Here is a 21,954-nt window from a genome sequence, read left to right as displayed (position 1 = left end):
TGGCACTGTTTTTTAAAAAGCTGGCGTATCTCTCTTTTTTTTTTTTTTTTTTTGTAAATGAACCTCCCAGTTGTTTTTTTTTTTTTGTTTTGTTTTGTTTTTTTTTTACTTTTACTACAAAATCCAATCTGAATTGACACAGTTTAAGTTTGAGAGTTTTCTGCTGCCGTCAAACAGAAGCTACTCTGAGATGCTGCACAGATGAGCAAATGAGCAACGCTGGAGCAGAGGCATATTGTAACTCTGACACAGAGGCATAAGGTTGTCAAGGCAACGGTCAGTGCAGCCAAGAGGAGTTCAACTGTAGTAAAAGAACCAGCGGCAGTCCTATTTATCTTTGAGTTGTCCCTCTTAATCTGATAGATTGCTATGTCTGAATTAAGGCCTTTGCCGTTACGTTGACGTTGAAAGTACGTCACAGACATGCACTTGTGACCTTCGGGTCTCCTATGGAAGGAGGTTTATGGGAAACTTTTTCAGTGCTCATTGTAAATCTTTTTCTATTGAGGACACATTTGTCATGACATGCCTATACTTCTCCCTGCCTTAACGTTGTTGAAAGAGAGAAAGCATCATGGCCTGGATAATTTGCTTTATGTTCTCCACCCAATCTGTGGGAAAAACAATGTTGGGATGATCACCAGCAGATGGCGCCAGCACTCAGGAAAACAAAGCCATCATGTCTCATGTTCTGATTCCTGACAGTAAAGAGGCAGGAGAGTCCTTGAATAGGACAAAGGTAACTTTTTCATTGTTTCTGTAAGGAAAACTTGCTTTGCTAAGGTCAGTAAGTGGAAAAAGCTCTTCTGAGCGCTCCGAAGGCCATGCATTTTTCATTAAGGCAACAGTAGACAATAAACCAAAAAAGCCCCTTGCACATATTACACTGCACCCTCTTTCTCAATTATGTACATGTTAAATGAATGACCTCGGTGTAGTGGTGCTTTCACTCAATTCTGCACACTCATATGTTTTCCGTGTGATTTTTCTCACCTATACTGTGCTGCCGTGGGCTGCTGCGGCCTTTCCAACCCGGTTTGTGGTCACTACTGCAGTGACCCATTTTTCTGTCAAAAGGCCATGTAATCAACAGAAAACAATTACTGCCTTTCTCAGTCTGTCAAAGCACTCAATACCAGCATCTGCTCACTTCCTAATTACCTACTGGGTAAGAGGCTTCATCAGGAGTGAAACTCTGAGCAATCAATCTTTGCATTATTCTTGGTTTGTTTGTCAGCATCCTAATGTGTCGGGTTTAACACTCTCAGCTCAGTTAAATTCCACTCTCTTCCCCTTATTAAACATGTTTTCTATATTTTAGGACAGCCAATCATTAATCTCTTGCATGTGATGCTACTTTGTCCCATTTTTTTTTATTCCATTCTGCACTTGTGACCTGGAAATATGCTTGAGCTGTCCGTTTCACTCCCTAGGCTCATTTCACCCGTTTGCTCCCAGGCAAGTGCTAACCTGGTTCCACCTCGGCCAGACACAGTTTTAAATGTCTCTCCTTTTGTTCAATGCTGTTTTTTTTTTTTTTTTTTTGTATTTTTCCCTAGCTATTCGGGGTACCTCCTCTGGCAGACAGTGTGTCATGTCGATTAGAGCAAGTTACTGTGAAGCATTGCCTCAGTCAAGTTCTGGCTCCAACATTGATGTGGAACGAATACACCAAGGTAAAAAGCCATAGCAGTACATTCTGTTTCTCAGAAATCCCTGAGGTTTCTTATTGGATGTTTTCTGTATCTTTGTGCATTAGTAATGTTGTCTTGCAAGCAGTTTGGAAAAAAACAAACTTTTAAGGATGGATATGAGTTAGCGAGAAACCTGAGGAGATCACAAATGTGCTTCTTCTTGGCTTTTCGGGTCAATAATTATGATTATTGTGTTGATGTTTGTATCCACTGGTGCGCACAACATTTCAACCTTCAACATGCTTTTGAAATCATGCTGGGAACGTAGTGTTGGAATACAAAAACATCCCCAGCACACGAGCTTTGTTTAATCCTTCATGGCTACAATAGCTTTTTCCCCGTGGCTATGTCAGAATACATCGAAGAGAAGCCTCTTCTGATTTCTAGCAACCATATAGTGTTAGTTATCTAGATGTAAACGTACATATATTGACTGAAAAGGACCAAATTACCCAGAAAACATTTCACCAAAATAATGCAAAGTGGGGAGCTATACCTTTCCTGCCTGGAAGATATTGTCTCCACCATGAAAAATAGCTGGTGAGCAGAAACTCAAACCATTTTTGGGCCGTGATTTCTTGTCTTTTCTCTTCACCTCTCTGTCAGAACAATGTAGGGAAAAAGAAATTAGATTTGAGTCCTTCCCTGGGCATTTCTTCTCTCAAACATCCGAAGGCAGGGGAAAAAACACAGAAGATCCAGAGGAGGAAGTAACACCAGTTTGATGCTGTCTGTGGTGCTGACAGGCCACAGATGGAACTGAACGGACAGCCACTCTGGATGACATTACCTTTTAATTGATCAAGGAGGGAACAGTTATGTTAGCAGTTACCTGCCTGAAGAAAAGACTGTAAATCCTTTAAAATCCCTAATTCCTTTTAAAAAACAAAACAATGTGCGTGCTACGAGGACCAGGGTAAATCCGACATATTTGGAAGCCTTAGTTGCAGGTGTGCCAAAAGGAACAAAGCCTTGGTTTCCAATTGATTTGTAATCGAAGGTGGCTCGGTAATGAGGCACCCCTTGGCTTTGCTTCAGTCTCAGAGAAAAACACCCAAAGAACTGAGCATGTGGTAGATTACAGAATGATCAGGTATTCATGATGTATTTTGTCCTTGAATTCTTATAAAACTCGGGATGCACTATGCATGAAGTGACGACATACCATACAGTCGCACAACTCAGTGTTTATTGCACATATGCATGTTTATACCTGGTGTTACGCAAGTATGCCAGGTATGGGGAAAAAGTATAATGTATTACTGAAAAAGTGCCGCGTATGTTCACCCCTCCCTTCCATGTTATATAATAGGACTGTTGATGGCTGGCATCATTATCTGTTCTGTCTATGCCAGTCTAAAAATACGGTTCAGGACTCCAACAGTATGTGGCATTTATGTAACTGAGGAGAACAGGAGAGGGGTTTGGATCACAAGCTGTTCCCATGACAGTCCAGAGCCAATGTGACAGAGAGGGCGGGTGAAGAGAAAGATCCAGAGAGGAGGAAAAAGAGAGGAGGAGGAGGGAGCTGTGGAAAGCTGTGGACATCCTGCAAGGGCCACCTGCAAAGGAAACTTCACTTGTCTGCGGCATCATTCCCTTAAACACCAGCTTAAGTTCTGCTCATACCAATGAAATTATATCAGTTAAATAATATAACCTGATGTGACACTCTGCAATTTAATTCTTTACAATGCTTAAAGGTATTGAAAACTATCACCAACAAACAATATGCTCCTCTGAAGTAAATCTGAATAAAGATGAAGAATAATTTCAACAGAGAGTTAAAGTTTAATAAAAAGACTAGGAGTGCAGTGTACTGAATATTAGTTGGAATTAAAGTCAGAAGAGGATGCAAAATCAGTATCCAGTTACAGTGGAGTTGGAGCAATTTTAATTTTGACTATGCACGGCCGCTCTGCATTAAGCAGCAGTTCCTTTTTGTCTTTCCTCTATTGTACTAATGGTTTTCAGACCTCGAGGCTTTTTAAAATCCAAACTGGTATTTACTTATTTGCTTCCCTCTTGGTAAGGTGAAGCTGGGGTAAAGAGAAGTAGCAGCTTTATTTTGCCACTAGATAACTCTTGTGACAAAGACAAAAGGTTTGCATAATGTTCATGTTATCTGAAGACAATCAGCTCAAGTGTGGTTGGAGCAGCATTACTGGCTAAATGTTTCCTTTCACAGACATGCAGTTAAAGTTAGCTGCAAGACCTTCTTTTCATTTGTTGCTCCCATAAAGTCTGAAACTCTGGACAGAGATTTTTTCCTGCATTCTTCACTTTTCCCACACCCATCACATTCTGAAATGCATACTAACAGTACAAAAAAAAACCTTTCATTCAAATATCCTGTAGTATCTCACTGGCAAATGTGCAAAGACATCATTTAACCACTTATCAAGGCAAATTATTGCACATTGTTTTGTAATATGCTAATGTTGGGAGGCCATACCTGAACAGTTGTGTCAGGTAAACACCTGGGGCTGTATTCACTCCTTCACAGTAGTCTACTCACATGCTGATTAATTGCACCCATGCTTATAATTTTAGTACTTAATCAATTTTATGTTAACAAGTGAAAAGAAAGCGCTTCGGCTATAATTAGTTATGACTGCTGGCGAATGTGTTGTTTGGCATGTAAATCTGCCCTAAACCATGAGGAATAGATTTAACAGAAGACTGAGGTACTAAAAGATGAATTTGAGGGAAAATAGAAATGATTCACTCATGTGTCTTCATGACAATGTGCTTTCTAATGTAGGCCTAACAAAACTACTCTGCATGGTAGTTCATGTAGGAACATTTCTCCTGCCATTTCCTCCTCTGCCTGAGAAACTCCACCTTATAAAAATCGTCCTCCACTGCTAACAGTTTTTCACTTTAGAAGCTCTCTTAAGGGCTAAGACAGTTTGTGAACAACTGTTATCTTTTCAAAGATTTACTCTTATTTTTAAGGGGAAAGTCTTAGAAAACGTCATATGTGAACATAGCCCCTGTTGATTAACTGAGCCCTTCCAGTGCTCATGTTTACATTTCCAGGTTCAGTCAAGTGTTATAGCCGTTGAGACAATGCTCTTTGAAAGAAAAGGAAAAAGGTCCTGTTCTCATTTTGAATCCAAAATGTTTTGGTTTCTTCTTTGGTGGTCAGGATCTGCCTCAAACCAAATTAATTATCATCCAGTCCAAAAAAACATCTTAATGCATTCTTTCCATTTGATCAGCAGCGGAAAGAGTACCACAAATTACTCAAGTAGAAGTCCTGATACTTTGCTGGTTTTGACGTCAGTAGAAGTTCTGCTGTAAAAATCCACTGAAGTAAAAGTTCATTAAAAAATACATCGAGTAAAAGTTCCTTTTTCAGAACAGTAACTGTGTTAGCTGTGATCTTTTCCATGCAGTTAGAAAAGGAGGAGAGTTCAAACTAGATTCTTTTAAAGGGGCATCAATGTGAGGACCCTGTAGATTCAACTGACTAATGTGGAATAAGCGCATAATGATGGTTGAGTCTACATGGTTCACATCATCAGGCCAAATCACTGATATTCCCCTTTTTTTCCAATTTTATTTCCCACTTTTTCTAATCCATCCTCACCTCCATCAACCATCTGCAATTTTTTCATTTTTTCATCATGCACTTTTTATTGGAAATTTGGAAAGGACAAAAAGTAGAACCAGATTCCTCTTCTCATCCTTGCCCACTGAGCTTTTATTCTGAAAGATCCCACGATCTGTTATTGACCATTTGTTCTCTGTCATGGATCTGATTTAAAATGTGGTGAAGCGCAATTCTCAAGCACAATATATACAAGTAAAAGTCAAATTTCTGACTGAAGTACACAAAAAATCTACTGAGTCACAGTAACATGAGTGAATTTAATGACTAACTTCCACCCCTGCCGTCTGTAAATAGCATAAGCCGGAAAGCATTATCACAGTATTTTGAGAGGTTTGCACCCAGTGGTGTTGTAGGTAGTGATGCTGGGTTTGAATAAAGCTCCATGGTTTAGTCTCGGTCTCAATAACAGCTCGGCCTGATGAAGCGATGCCGCACTGAACACTAAACACTAATGGGTGTAGCTACCTACTGAAGCAGAAGGGTGTGCTCTCTGTGCAATAGAGTTACCCATTCTTGACAAATTACACCTGGTAAGCAAGTCTGAAACACGTTACCTCAGTGTTTGTAAGATTTATGAGCATGTCTGCATCCACATCTAATTCACTTGGATCTGGCAGACACGGCAGAAAGTCCTTGATGGAAAAAAATAGATTTCCTCAACAGTTTTTGTGAGGACGTATGCACTTCTCCCGTCATTCAAAAGGAGGTTGTAAAAGTTAACAACCCCTGGATATGATAGGAGTGCAGTAAACATACTTTGACATATGGCAGGTTATGCGCATCGGAGCCTTAAGATGAGGTTTGGGTGAAGAGTGTGTGTGTGTGTGTGTGTGTGCGTGTGTGTGTGTGTTCGGAGGGGGTGAAATTTCAGCGTTTTCTTCACTTTATGACATTGTCTTGCCTAGAAATCTGTGGCAACGAGCTTGTAAAATCACATTAATTATATTTTGTGAAATACAGCTGACAGCGTAAAACGTTTCCATGCTTTTCCACACACAGGCGCATGTATGATGCGATTGTTGTTTTGGAAATTGCTTATTTCAGTAACTTCACAACATAAGAGAGAATGTCAGAGATGGCTTAGCGTGTCAGGCATTTCCTCTGTTTCATATTTCTCCGAGGTTGAAAGTGAGTGAAGCCAGCTCGCGCTCCAAACAGGGTGCCAGGTGTCAATCTCTCCGGCCGTCCTGCACACAGCTCCATGCTGCTGTTGTTCTGCTTGTGTTATCAGAGCTCAGCGGCCTGGGCTGAATTATTCAGGCTCCCAGCAGCACCTGTCTCTCTCTTTGCAGCGGCCCAGCTTACATCAGGAGTTTACAGGTTGGGCAGGAGGCTGGAGGCTTGCAGCCCTGTTCAGCCTGGGGTATCATCGCTGGTCGCTTGGAAGAACTCCACGAATGGGATGGGCTTCACCAGCCGAGGAAATTTGGTTAGGAAGTCACAATCTGTTATGTGATTAAAATGGTTTTGAGTTGTCACGTCCATGCAGCACCACACCTTTCCAAACAATTTTTTTTTTTGCTTTATTTGCTGTTCCTCCTGAACTCAGACCGGTCGCAGGACCGAGGTCCGTTGTTCATCTAAGGCTCTGTGTTTGTTTTACCACTCGCCAGGCTGAAAGAGGAGAAACGTTCCGCCTGTTGAACAGAACACCAACATCTGAAACTCAGCTCAGTGACAAGCCTGATGGTGCTCATAGCTCTGCTTTGACCTGCCAAGTCTGTTGAGCCCAAATGAGCTTTATAACACAGCATGAAAACACAGGCTGTCGACACTCATCTGTGAGCGGGATGTTTACTCGCCACAAGCCCCGGATTCAAGAGTTGCTGAGAGGTGACAGTACAAATTCGTCACACACAATGTTTATGTTTTGGAACAGGAAGCTTTTGGAATTGTAAATGCACGTATCACATCTTTCCCTCCAAGCAATGAGTGCGGTGCAATTCAATTTGAAAATTTTAAGTTGATTTTTTTTCCATGTTTTTTTTTTTTTTTTTTTTGGTAAAATGGATGGAACAACAGATGCCAGGCACTTGCGTAAAGAGTTAATGAAATCTACCCCTAAAAGAGAAAAGAAAAATTGAATTGGGCAACATCAGGTTCACGGAAGCCAAGGTTAAGGAAATACAACAAAGCGGTGCAGTGTTTTCATGGAAAATCAATATTGTGCTTCTCATTAATGTACTAATGCTGCCGTGTGGAAGACAGGTCTGATTTTTCAACACGTAGGAAACACCAGACGAAAGACGGATCGAACAAAGTGCAATCTGTGTCAGTATTACAGCTCTGTGCACACTTGACGGTCAGAGAAACTGTTCTCGCTGTAAAATATTGAAGAAATACTATGTTGTTACAAACATTGCAAGGAAAATTGCAGGTTTCACATGGCACACTGGGTGAGGGTTTAGTCATGAGCATTCTTCGCTCGCTTTCAAAGACAGAAAACAACCACATTCATGATTCTCCACTGAATCACTAATTCAATCACCAACGGTGGAGCTCCTCCACCCGTAAAAGTTTCCCGACTCAACATGCTGAGCTTCTTTCACAGAGTTATTAGGTGATCTCATTACTGTCAGCTCCTCTGTTCTCCCAGTCTCTTTTGACCTCTGGCTGACCTCCTATTAGCAGCAGTTATCAAAGTCTGACATGGGTATTGCTGAGGCTTTAGGTCAATATTCAAATCACATCCCAGATGTGGAAAAAGCCTTTCCTGCCAAGTTTATGTTAATCCATTTTGAGCTAAAAGAAGAAAAAAAAAATATTGCTCCATTTGCCAAAAAACTGTTTTCCTAAAACAGCTGCAAGATGTTCTGTTGGAATACTGATTAGAAGCAAGGAATAATTGATCAGCTTCCTCAGATTAACTAAAGACCTCTTTTGCCAGGCTCTGAACATGCTCACAGTTGATTTCTGTAATACTCACTTTTATATCACAAGTATGTTTGTTGAATCATTTGATTTTTTGCTGTAAGTGCCATTAGTAATAACCAATTTGATTTAATACTGTGGATTCTGTTTATTACTTCCAAATGACACCATCTTTCTGACAGGATGTTATTCCTTTCACATTTGTCAGTCAATATATACTAATCTTGCATCAATCAATTTCATTTTTAGTTTCCTCTGAAAGATACAGGCTTACAGCATAATGGATAATGACAAACTCCTCTGCTATTAACCACAATTGAACCAAAGGTCAAGCTGCACCTTGTGCAGACACCCCAAAACAAAAGACTATATATTACTTCTATAAATGCTACTAACAATCTGTCACAGTAAATTACTTTCCCTCCCTACACAGCAGCTTTGGACAGCTGGAGCTGTTTCTTGATCCCCTCAGACACCACCTCTCTCTGCTGGCCGGTGCAGTCAGGCAGGAGAATGAAGTGAACAAGCCCCGGCCACAAAAGGCCATCCCTGCTTAGCTCGCAATCTGCGCTGGTTGAGCTGACATCAGGGGTGATATTACCATATAAATGAGATAAGGTCTTCGGTAATTGGTGGCTGAAATTAAAGCCAAATAGTCATGTGTTGGAAGCAGTTTGACTGCATGTGGGAAGAAACAGTGATGTCTTAGTAGAACAACACGCGATTTCACTTAGCTGATCTATTTGTGTGCACATTCATATACAAAAACAAAAGCCAGAGCACTTTTTGGTTTTCTTTCTTAATTTTACAGCTATTGTGAAATGAAACGTAATGTAATGTAGGTCCCTTTTGTACAAATTTGCAACTACAATACAGGCACATCTTCAAAATTGACCTGTAAAGATGCAGTATGGCAGTATATACTGTACCCCTAAACTGTATGCTCATATTTAACTGCAGCATATTCATTCTGCAAAAAAGCTGCTTTGATTGCCTTGACACCATAAAACTATGAAACATGATTATAAGAGCAAATGAAAACATTACCATTGGTACCCTGCCTTATTTAGAATCCTGTTAATCCCCGTAATGCTATCTGATTACAAAGAGCACTAAAACACCAGTCACATCACAAATTAGCCCCCGTATTAACAGCGAGCAAATTAGATCTTGATAAGCGTTGCTAATTACATCTGCAGTGAGGTGTGTGTCATCCAGTGGTTTTTATGAGTGTTGTGTCATATAACGTTATGGTGTTTTGGTGCTGAGAGAGGGGCAATGGCATTTATTAGTTGATGGAATAGCCCACCTGGGATAAAAGCAGCCGTGACATTTCAGCAGTGGAGCAGGGCAATTACCCTGGGTGTCAGCAGCAATAGAGCAAGCTGGCCTTCTGTTGTAGTTCAACTCATCTAGGCTTTGATTTGTACATAGATTTCTCAGGTTGGACATTTAGAAAGGGAAAAAAAAAGCATCTGCTTAGTATTCTTATGTCTGCAATCTAAAACCCAAAGTGTTACAGGATTGTTTGGGCAGTGCTGTAGCCCTGTAACCACTTAAAAATACTGGTCATATCAGTAATAGATGCCAGAACCCAAACTAATTTGTTCTGCAATATTAAGGCCATTATGAAACACCATGCTTAATATGCATAGGCTGGGCGTGATTGGAAAAATGAATTGCTGATATTTCATCAGGCTGCAGCTACAATTCAGTCAAAAAGGAGCACAAAAGTTACTAGAGGAATTGATAATGTTTGTTTATTGTCAAAATGGCATAAACCTAACATTGGCTCTGTTGAAAACTTCTCACATCATGGATTTTTGTGGTTGAATGTGGGTCAGAGCAAGGTCATGAATAATGTGGTCTCATGTGCTTGATTTTTCCTCATTCAGAAAAAAAAAGTCAGGATGTGACATCATCGAGTCAAACGCGCATTTGAATCTTTGAAAAAACTTCAGCGCAAACAGTGCAGGTGGGCTTCATTTGATCATTCTCAGGCGAGCCAAATGCTGTGAGCTCCTAATCCTCTAAACCCTGATATGATGAGGGATTTAAAATCATCAGCTACAATAAAATACTGAGGGGATGATGTGTGATCCTCTTCATCTACTCCGGGTCTTTTTCACAACTAGACTTGATTATTACGTTTGACACAGAACTGTTTTTTGGCCTGATAAAGGTGACGTGTGCACATGCCGCAGCACTGTGAGGCCCGCAGATCATAATGAATGACCCGGGCTATGTCTTGACCTTTTGCTATCATGAAGTCACGAATAAAAAAACGCCACTAATCACAGCACTGTGTCTCAATTGCCGCACATCATAACGGCCCCCCCCCCTCACTGCCTGAAGGTCATGGCAGCCTTTTAGTAGCATGCTGTCTAGGACGTATCGTGGGTGACCTTTCTCTGTCTGTCGCTTCACAGGCCAACGCCAATCACGATGAGGGGGGGGGTTTGCATGCAAAGTTACATCATCGGGACGCGGCCACATGTTTCCACAGTATCAGCCGTGTAGTTGGTGTTCATTGTTGAGTCTGACTCGCCTGTTGTGTGGAAAAGAGAGCGAGAGTGACAGACTGACAGAGAGACAGAGGAAGAGGTGGGACTATGTTAAAGAAAAGGAAGAGGCAAGGGACCACTTCTCCTTGTGATGACTGAGCTTTAACTTGACTGATTCATTCTTGACAGAGTCCCCTCATTAATCTTTTATATATTGCCTGTAGTTATCATTACTAAGAAAACTGTCAGGCTCTCTTCCCCGATTTTGACAGAGAGACACTTCCTTTCATCTTCGCTACAAGAATAGCGGGAGTTTGATGTTGTTTACCAACTTCCCATCTTCCTCTGAAGCTCTGCAGTGTTTAGCAAGTCATCCGCTGAGAGACACGAGCCCGGAATGACGAGCGCCTCCCTTCCTTTTGTTGCTCTGATAAATGAACTTGTTTTTTAGTGGGCGATTTTATGAAAAAAAAAACTGTGATCCTGCTTATTGTAATCGGTGTCCAGGTGGATGATGAGATGACTGAGATAAAAGCTGTTCAAGTGTCCAACTTTTGTCTCTCAGGCTTTGCCGGTGCAGATAAAACATGTGTGCCGGACCTGTGCACAATAGGAAAACAGAGCTTAAACAGCTTTACAAGATAATTAGTGATCATAAGAAGATTTTGCTTGAGATATGGTGGTTTATGTTTGCTCTTGTGTACCCCTGTGTGGGCATGACGTCCAACGAGTAGCAGCATTTAGTCACTCTAATTAAATGAAGCAGTTAAAAATCAGAAAACATCATCATATTCTACCATGTGAATTGTTTATGTGTTGTAATTTCAAACCAAACAAAACTGAACCATTCATAAAATTCAGAGCCCTGTCAGAATTCACGCCGGCCTCTCGGATCATTCACGCTGCACTCCAGACATTATAAATATTCAAAGTGTTCGCCGAGTGTCACCAGGCTATCCTGCAACAATAATGGCGCTTGAAGTCTGCAGACAAGTGGGCGTGAACCGAGGCGAGCTAATGAATGTTGCTGCCTCTCGTTGATTAGTTTGGATGACAAATGTTTTGATGGACATGGCTCTCCGTGGCTTCAATCTACATAACATATTTTTTCCGAATATCGCTTGCCACAGTCTGTTCAGGTGACGTGTTCGCCAGAGGCAACATATGAACCTGCAACATTATCACTTGTTGGGAAAAAAAAATCAGAGGGGAGACAGAAAATTACTCCATGCTTTGGTTGCAAAATGAGGTGAATATATGATTTTCAGACAAATATGAAATCACTAATGACAGCACAACTAATAATAATTATAAATGACATAAATGAAGTACAAAGTGAATGATGTAATGGGTAGCTGGGACAGTCATTGCTGTTGGATGAATCTTTGCAAACCTAAGCCAGGATATGTGGGCCAAACATCAAAAAAGTCCAATAAAATTTTCATTAGCACGGCTGCATGGTGTATGTAGCACAGTGGGACAGGGAGGACTAAATGATGTCATTTGGAGGCTTGGTGCGCTTTGTGAGTTTATTGTAAATATAATTTATACCTGATATTCCCGTGCCTGACACTCTGTCACAGGAAATCTCAAAGCTGGAGCATTACTAGGAAGCTAGCCTCAGCCTAATTACTGGGAATAGTGCCTGTCAGGAATTTAGGCCAGGACCTGCAGTATGCACAAACATTAACATAAAGGATGTTAAAAGAGATTTAATGGGATTTTCAGCCGTTTAGGTAAGTAAAATGATAGAAAAACCATCATCCATACAAGAAAATGCAGGTGCACTGTAGTTGTGCTGACACCAGATCAACCCTATTTTATAGGGAGCTGTAAAGCCTGTGACTTGCTAATTTCTTTCTCATGAATAGGCACACAGACATACACACACACCTGCCTGTTACGCTGCTATCCTCTACAGTTGCATGACAATAGACACTGTACAGGGCGCAGTTGTGTATAGTTTACTTGATAAAAATAGATGTCTTCTCTCCTCCAACACTGCGATTCATCACTCAATTGATGTCTGCAGGTGAAAGCATATTTAGGGATGTCACTTTTTTTTTTTTTTTTTTTTGATAAGCAGTGGTCTGACGATTGCTGTTGCCTCCAGCTATATTCCATTGTGGGTTCCACTTTGATGCCAGCAGTCATTTTAAAAGAGGAGGTGACACTTCTTATCATGGTGGATGCCTAATTTTGGAAAGGAGCTATACATGTTATGTAAGTGTTAAGTGGCATGTTTGGCTTCCCTGCAGTGGCAAGCTATGGTAAACTCAGATCCAGCTGAGCTCCCTGATGCGTTCACATCCGAGACCAGATGAGATCCGCAGTGATTCTTTGTTTTCTCCTGAGCTCAACTGGCCCTGATCTGGGTCACCTGGGCCTCGCTTTCCTTGGAACCGGACTCCACTGGTCTAATGGAGGAATACGGGCCAAAAAAATCAGTATGTCCATACCACGGACATACTGTCCCATAGCATCAATGTGAAACAGCTGTCACCCTGGCCAGGACTGCTGCATTACGACAACTTATATATCAGGCAGTATTTAGAATGAACCTCGCCACAAACAGTATTACTTGGATGAATTTAATCTGGGTTCCTTACAGTTGTAGTTTACCGAGGTACGTTCTTGGAGTCAGAGGAGATCATTAAATATTTAACCACCACAGCTTGCCACAGGGTACGGCTCTGTTCATGCAATAACAAGAAGTCTGTTTACTCATCCTCATCTTGCACTCATCGTCAGGAGCTTAATTTATCTGTTATTATTTCTGCTCCTAGAGGTCTGAAATAAGTGGACCAATAAGGGCTCCATCACTAATTGAAAATGTGTAATATCCCCTGTCCTGTCACTGGTCTCGCTGGGGGAAAGGATATGTCATTCACAGTTGACCTCAAGACCTATTTTACTGAGATTAGTGGACCAAATCTATCAGTACAAGCTTTGTTATGTAGTATTTTTGATGCATCTCTGCAAATGAGAATTCTATATTTTTTTCGATACTTGTCAGACTTGATAAACAAAATGGTATTGAATAATTGCATCTAAATGTGGAAGCATAATGCATTCAGTCGAGAAAAACAAAAATCTGCCCCGTTTTTGTGAATTAATGAGATAATTATCTCAGAATTCCAAGAAAATATTTCAAGGAAAAAAAGGCCACTTTTGTTTTTCTGATGCAATGAGATAATTATCTCAGAATTCTGGGAAAAGTTTCATGCAAAAAAAAAAAAGTGCTGTTTTTGTTTTCTTGATTAATAAGATAATTAGCCTCTCGGATAAATCTGATTTTTTTTAGGCTGTAATTTCTGACTTGTCTCAGAATCCCAGCTCAGATGATGTGGTTTTAGAGCTGGATTTCAGGGAACATAAACAAGTCCCAGTTACATGTCCCAGCTATTTTCTGCCTTGGTTGGAGACACTGAGAGATACTTGTGTCTTTGAGTAATATAGATTGTTATTAGTTAATACTGGACCAATTCTAATCCCGCTGAACATAATTTGATGGGTGTAGTTACCGCCATAGATTACACTGCACTGCGTTTTAAAGAGTCCCATATAGTGCTCAGGTTTAAAAATACTAAAATCATCCTTTACGCTTCCATATGAAAAAGGGGCCTGTTTAAGTTTTTTGATTTTGATTTTTAATTTTAACTGAAGCTTTCAAAATAAAGCTCTGATTGGTCGTCATCAGGCCAGCTTCCAGCCACTAGAGGGAGTGCTGTCTTGTTTCTCTAACATTCCCTGTGCAAAACCAAAAAGTTAAAAAGTTAGCTCGTAACGACAACCTCCTCCTCTCATCTTCTGTTTTACAGATTGAAAACAACCGTGCAAAGTGAACTTCAGAATATCTTGCAGGGAAACATAACCTTAAAGTTTTTGATCAAAACATGGAGTTAGTCAGACACTGTCCGTGAATTCACCGCATTCATTGCTCCAACACATGAAGAAAATCAGCTGGTACAGGACACCCTGTGGCTCAGATGTTATGTGCATCATTGAGCGACACTTGGTTAAACCCCAGAGAAAATATAATGCATCTGAATTTAAAATATATAAATAAATAAATAAATAAATAAATAAATAAATAAATAAATAAATGAATAAATAAAGCAACAGTGGTCTGGCAACATAAATGACCTTTGAGATATTAAAATGTAGAGTCAAACTGTTGTGTTGTGCATCAACAGTTCTGGGTATCAATGAACATATATTTCTACGTCAAAGAAGTTGCTATATTTCTCCTACAAGGACAGGCAAAAGATGCTAAATTGCACTTTTTCCATTTCAACTGTAGCATTAATTAGACATAGTGAAAAATGAGCTGAATGTATTAAATATTTCCCTGGTGCAAGTTGCAATATTGTCCAAAAAATGGTGTGGGCTGGAAGACACAGAGTAAAGGGGAAAAAACGGATAAGGTTGTGACTGAGGATCTCGGGTTTACAATGTTTACATGCAAGAAGTGCACGAGTTAAATGTTTCTCACTTTTCTATAACAACCTTTTCTCATTTCCCCTCTCCTCCCCGCCCATAAACCCTCAGAGCTTTCCACCTTCACCATTTCCGCCGCGGGATGGGCTGCGTGAGCTCCTTGCTCCCTCTTTGTACAGCAATTTTCAATAAAGTCGGCTTTGTTCTATAACCGGGCGGGCACACCATCTGCCAGGGTGTCAGAATGAATGCAAGAGGGTATTTAACTGCATCCTGTTCTAGATTTAATGACATTAAAAAAAAAGAGAGAATGAATGAGAATGAAGATAAAAGGAAACACGATGTTTGGGATTTGCAGGATCAGATGAAGGCATCAACACTGACGTTACAATGAGTCAAACTTTTATGGATAAAATAAAACGTTTTTGACAATCTGAAAGAAGAAAAAGAAAATTACATTTGGGATATTATAGATGAAACATGGCAGAGCTATCTCATGCATTTCTGTAATTTAGCACAGTGAACACAAAATAATAATATTTGAAATTTTCACACCAAATTAGACTCTAAAATTTACATCTGAGAGTGTCATTCAACTAAATATATATATATTTTTAAAAAGTACGGTTGTTTTCAAGGGTTAGTTGGGGTGTAAAGAGTTACGGTTTTGCCCTATGAGATCCTTGAAGCTCTCTTAACTAAATGTGTTTGTATGTTTTATGTCTCAGTGCCACCCTCTATTAGTATCATGCCTCTAAGTGCCCTTGACTCCAGTCGAGCAGCGCTGAGCCGGCTGCTGTGGTTTGGGCTCTGCACCGTGCAGGACAGATAAAGGATTGCTAACTCCTCCATAACTGACATTTAGTTATTCAAACTGGCTTGACCTGAGGCAGAAAGCGAAACGCTCCCCAGCTTTGAAAACATCTTTTCATTTGCTAAAACATTTTTTTCTCCCCCCTTCCAGTAAGACAGTCAACGAGACAGTCATCGAAATTTGAATGGCAATGGTTCATCTGCCCGTTGTGCTGGTGCAAGGTTGTGCAGGACGTGCAGTTTTGTTATTGCACCTTGTAAGTGACAATTCTTAGTAACAGATACATTTTCACTGTACTTAGTATGCTGCCTATAATTCTTTATAGCCTAATGTTACATTAGTTGCTCTGTGTGGGCTGCTGAATCACCTGGGGACTGTATGTGCAGCTTTATTAAATCATTTAGCCACACTTTTATGCCACTGGATTTCATAACTTCACTCGAGAGTGAAAGGAAACAACATTTTTTTCTCACAGCTGTAGCGAGGTCTGTTCTTTCCCTCCCAGTTGGTTTATTGGCAGTTTTCTAACTCTACAGCAGCCAAATATCAATGTCACACTCATAGTTGCCAAAAATTAATTTACATTTCAACACATTGGCATATGTTTTACTTTGCATTAATGGTTTTACATTGATTAAAGCTGTAGGTTTTAGAGTTCAGCAAGCATCAGTGTTACATTCAGAGGCTATACATACACAGTAGTCTCCAAAACATAACTAGAGTCTTAAGATGACATAAATGCTTTCTGAGATATTATGAGTCTCTGACTTGCATTACAACAGTTGAAGCATCTTAAGCACAGTGGTTTAATGTATCTTTGCTCTTGATAAGTGCATTTACAAAGCACAGCAGCCGCGCAATACACAGCTGCCGAAATCTTTTCCCGCTGAATGACAAAAGAGACAAGAGCAGCAAAGTGATGTCTGTCAACTGCTGCTTATTGATTCATGTCTGCACTCCAGCTCCCGCTCCTCGCCCCAGCCAAGCTCCGCTCTCGGCGCTGGACAAAACAGACGAGAAGTGCTGTGGCATCCAAACACAGAAAACCTTGCTTGTTGGACCCAGAAAGACGTCCCGTACTTGGGTCAGCAATCCTTCTACCCCCTAAAAAGTGCAGCCAGGGCCTCTCTAGAAAGATTAATGACCATTGATCCCCAGCACAAGGCACCAGGGCAGCAGACCACTGTTTTCCTCCAGTCCCCATGCGCTGTAAAATCCTCATTACACACTTTCTGAGTCTTTAGGTTGCCCCTCTGCTCACTCGGCACCACGGCCAAGGACAGTTGTTAATGTTTGTGTATTTTGTTTTGTTCAGCAGAGTGTGGTGGCGTGATTCATGCTGCTTATTGGTGTGTTATGGTGTGTTTTACCATGTGTTCTATAATAGCTTGATTTCATATGCTACAAACATGATTGTTTTTTTTTTTTTTCTAGAAAACACCCTGATGATAGGAAAACAAATAAATCAAAAGATAGTTATGCTGTGCCGATCTGCTACAAATGAAGCAGGAAGCCTGTATAATCATCCGAGCGTCTGGAGAACTTGTTCATCATTTTTGCCTCTTGCTGGATGACCTTCCAAATCAGATGAGCATTTCAAAAACACAAAAGGCACAGGATCACCTACAATATGTGGCTGAAATAGGAAATTAGCATTAGGCGGGTATATCCCTCCTGTAAATCAGCTCTCGCTCTTTTCTGAGCTGTCAGTAACTACCTGACTTCTGCCCTGAACGCTCTCTTTGATGTTAGGAAAAGGCTCGAAATAACAGTGATTAAAATGTTGACGCGTGCTCATTTTTACATGATGGAAGCAGCTTTTTTGCAGACTTTTATTTTAAGCACAAGAATAATTTGTCTATTTAAATCAGTTAGTTTGAGAGTAATTGGCTGCTTTCACAGGAAATCAATATTTGACTAACGAACAGCTTAATATGGGCTGACAGTGACTAATAAATGATGTCCTTACAAGTGTTGGATAATGAAGATGTCTCAATTTCCTCCCATCCTGAGCCCAATCTCACCCAGAGCCTTTGATGATATCCGCCTAGCAGGGAATGTGCAAATGATCTTCAGAGAAGATGGTTCATACCACTGATGTATCAGGCTGTTAAAGCTTTGGTAATGGCAATATCTCGCTCTAATCAAAATTTCTTTAATGATAATTTTCATGCCATAAAAGATTAATACAATAAAAATTAACCATTTGGGGAAATGTGAAAGCTGCATACTTATATGAAGTTAGATGGCTTAATAAGGAAATCCTCACTGTAAAGGACAATACCAGTGTAATTTAGAGTTATAACATTTAATAATGTATATACCTAGTTTTTTTTTCATGGTGTCATACATAACATGAAATAACATGAAACAAATAACAAGACATGGATGTGACAATTAAGTTTACAAAACAAAATGTTTCTTCAGGAATATGTCCTGGCAGAGATTTCTATTTCCGCTGTTGCCAGCTTGGCAACTTTATTGATAGATGTAGCTACTTTTCACACACCGCTGGCAACTTCATTTCTCAGAAGCAACAAATCTAGAGTTTTTTTTTTTTTTTCCTGACCATGGGGAACAACATTAATGTGATGATGTGACAAATCTGAGCCTCTGATGCAGATTTGTGCTACTTGTTTGTCTAATCCAAGGGCATCTGATGATCACAGGGCAGCCCCCTTCCTCCGCCGAGCCTGGGGACTGAGGCAAATATATTGATATGCAAAGTAGCGCGTGATGTCATCTGGTGACTTGTAGCAATGTGCGTGCTGATTTGAATACATGTGGGCAAAGAAATACCAAAATAAAAACATGGGCATGAACATGAACTTTTGCAAAACCAAATTAAGCTATCATGTTTTCTATGATGGATTATCTTGCTTGTATAATTTTCAAGCGAATGTCATTTCATCCATCCAATGTGAACGGCAGCAAAACGGCTTTTTCTGATGGTAGGAAAACAAGACCTGATGCCTTCAACACAAGAAATAATGCAGAAGACAAAGGCAGCATAGGCAATCGGTACAACTGTTAGTTAGGACGTTTAGTCTCCTTTAAACTGCATTTGTACTGGACTGACCATTGCAGCCTGTTATTTTATGAATACAGCAGAGTGGGGGCTCATTGTTACTTTGAATTTTGTCGCTGGCTGGGTGGAAATTTTTTATTTTTTCTAAACAATTTCTTTCAGAGAAGAAAAGTACATTTCAGCAAGCACTGGCTGTACTGCAGCTTCTGAGCTGACAATATTTGAAGCCCCACAATAAACCCTGAATCAACTGTACTGACTTTTTGGGAACTTGGCCCACTGGACACTTTAGCCATGCAATATGTGACAAGACAAGCTGGCACCAAAATCCTCCCTGTGTAGCTCTGTCTGCTGCACAGTAACTCTTTATCATACAGGATGTTAAGTGAGAAGCTGGGTTCAAAGTATGCCAATAAACTGTGCTGTCTTTAATTACATATCCCGTAGATTTATAGCTTCTCAAAATCTACATTATTTGCAAAAAACTTTAGCTCTCTGGCTTACTTCCTCTGTAAAACAAACAAGTTACACTTTAAGTCTCACAAGAAGACAGGTCTTCTGGCATTACAAGTTGCAAAGTCTTTTTTTGTGCCAATTTTAGCAATCCCCTGAAAATGCTCACCCACAGACCGGACAGAGCTATCTACCAGAGCCACGCAGATGATTTTGGTGCTAATCCTCTCGTCACAAAAGGTGGTGCAGTCTTCTAAACTCAGTGAGTATTGTTAATCTCTTAGGTTGCATGAAAAGAGGCTTGTGATGGTTGATGGGAGATACATGTCTAACAGAGTAGTCCTGCCTAGAAGCTACTGAGCCCCTGTATCTATTTTGGCACAGGGGGTTCAGCTTTGGCTGTTATGTATTTGATTCCTCCGTGGGAGAGCCGAGTTTTTTGTGAGCCGAGGTCAGAGGCAGATAAACGTAACGGGAGAACACCTGCCTCGAACAGCCAAATATCCACCTTAGTCAGACTTTCTTTTTCCTTTCAGCATCTGTGATAAATGGCTCCATGAGTGATTGAAGCTCATTCCAGTCGCTCCCATCTGGTAGTGATGAAGTGTGTCAAACAGAAGTACTATAAATACTGATATTGCTGAATTAATGATGTTCTCTGTGCAACCAAATGAGTAAATAATATTCTGCTATTTATCATAAATTGACCTACAGTGCTGACATCAGTGATCTGGAACTGGTAATGGCGTGCGCATTAGGCACCCACAGAGCCATGGCGAGGAAACACGCTGTCACAGCAGCCCAGTCATTAGGACACAAAACAAGGAAATGCTCTGACGGACGCTAATCATTCAAGATCAAATGCATTTCAATTAACCAATAGCATCTGTTCACACAGCCTTTCTGGTTATTCACCATATGCTTTCTAGCCTCAAAGTGGTTATGATGAGAGATGGATGTCTGAGTGGTTGTTGCCAAAACGGAGCCAGCTAATAAAAAGATCAAAACCCATAAATTCTAATGATGGTGTTTGAACTACAGGCGTGAACGTAACACGACTGATGAAGGACAAACCCTTGAATGTGCCCGTGAAGGGGGCCAAGACATATTTGACAAATTTTTTCCCCAGTTGAGAATGATCTGTAACATTTCTGAACATATGGTCTGATATGAACTGATGGTCACGGACGTCCAATCAAGGAAAGAGCCGGCCGAGCTGTTGCCTGAGTTCAACATGACTGGCAATCTGCTTTACCATATGGATACGTGACACTTTAATGGAGGTTTCACCTTGTGCAGGTGGGATAAAAATAACAGCAAAAGAAACATGAGGAACTCCTAATCTGTGAGTTGCAGCCAACCGTTTGATTTTAAAAACGAGCATTTCTCAAACAATAACAAAGGAAATCAAGTTTATTCATTTAAATAATTGCATTTGTCTTTACTTTTGCCCCAGGTGTATCAGCAAACGTTTCAGCTTGGAAGAAAAAAAAAAAAAACTGTCTGTTCTTAATAAGCGGGATAAACAGGGGCTGTCAGCACATCTTTACAAGTCTTATGTGTAATACAAATAAGCCGGGCTGCTGGTTGGTACCATATCTCTATGAGGGTTTTCATCCATAGCTGAACAATTTTCTGCTCCTCTGGGATCCTTTGCATCAATTCAATTTATTTCAGTAAATGGACCAATTCATCAGGGAAATTTAGTATGTCATTCGTGTTTTTCATCAAGTGATACCTTCCTCTGCTTTTTCATGAACACAAATGGATTAAATACTTATGCAGGCATCTGGAAACGACGTGTGCGTGAGAGGTTCTTGTGTGCTGATACTTTAAAAGGACTTGCCTACTGCTGCCCGCGCCCACATTTAATTTCATAATATTTAACATAATCTATGATATCAGGTATTTATTACATAATCACGGTGAAGTAATAGTGATGCTGCAGTGTTTAAGCATTTTGCGTCAGTGTTTACCTTAAACTGTTTGTTTGGGCATGGCTGTTGACACCTTTTCTGACTTTGAGTGATGAATTTCTTTTACAGTAACTGGGTTTGAAATTTATTTAATCAAGAATGGGGCAGTGAAGAAACCTGCTGAATGATCCTCACACTCTTTGTTTGCAAAGATTGATATGAGCTGCACAATACAGACCAAAAGAATATACCCTCTCCCGTTAAGTTTGAATAAGTAATAGTATAATTTCAGATTATGTTCACAGAAAGACAGCCCGTCGGATAAGAAAAAAAAAAAAAAAAAACTGAAATAACATAAAACCAACAAATACCAGCTCTGGTAACGGCTCCTTTCCTTAGAACGGCAGCGAGTGGCTGGTGCTCCATCTCCTTCCAGATGTCTGTGTGCGATACGCCCCTCCCTGCTGCCCCGCACTGACAAGCCTGTGTCATCCCTGTGACATTTTCAGAGCCATCACATTTCATCAGGACAGTAATTAATCATTGCTGAAACAATGTGGTGGCCTGGAACACTGGGGCTGCCACGGCACTCAGAAGGAGAGCGAGCTCTGCCAG

This window comes from Myripristis murdjan, chromosome 22, assembly GCF_902150065.1.
Source record: "Myripristis murdjan chromosome 22, fMyrMur1.1, whole genome shotgun sequence".
Taxonomy (NCBI): domain Eukaryota; kingdom Metazoa; phylum Chordata; class Actinopteri; order Holocentriformes; family Holocentridae; genus Myripristis; species Myripristis murdjan.
Note: the sequence above shows the minus strand (reverse complement) of the source record.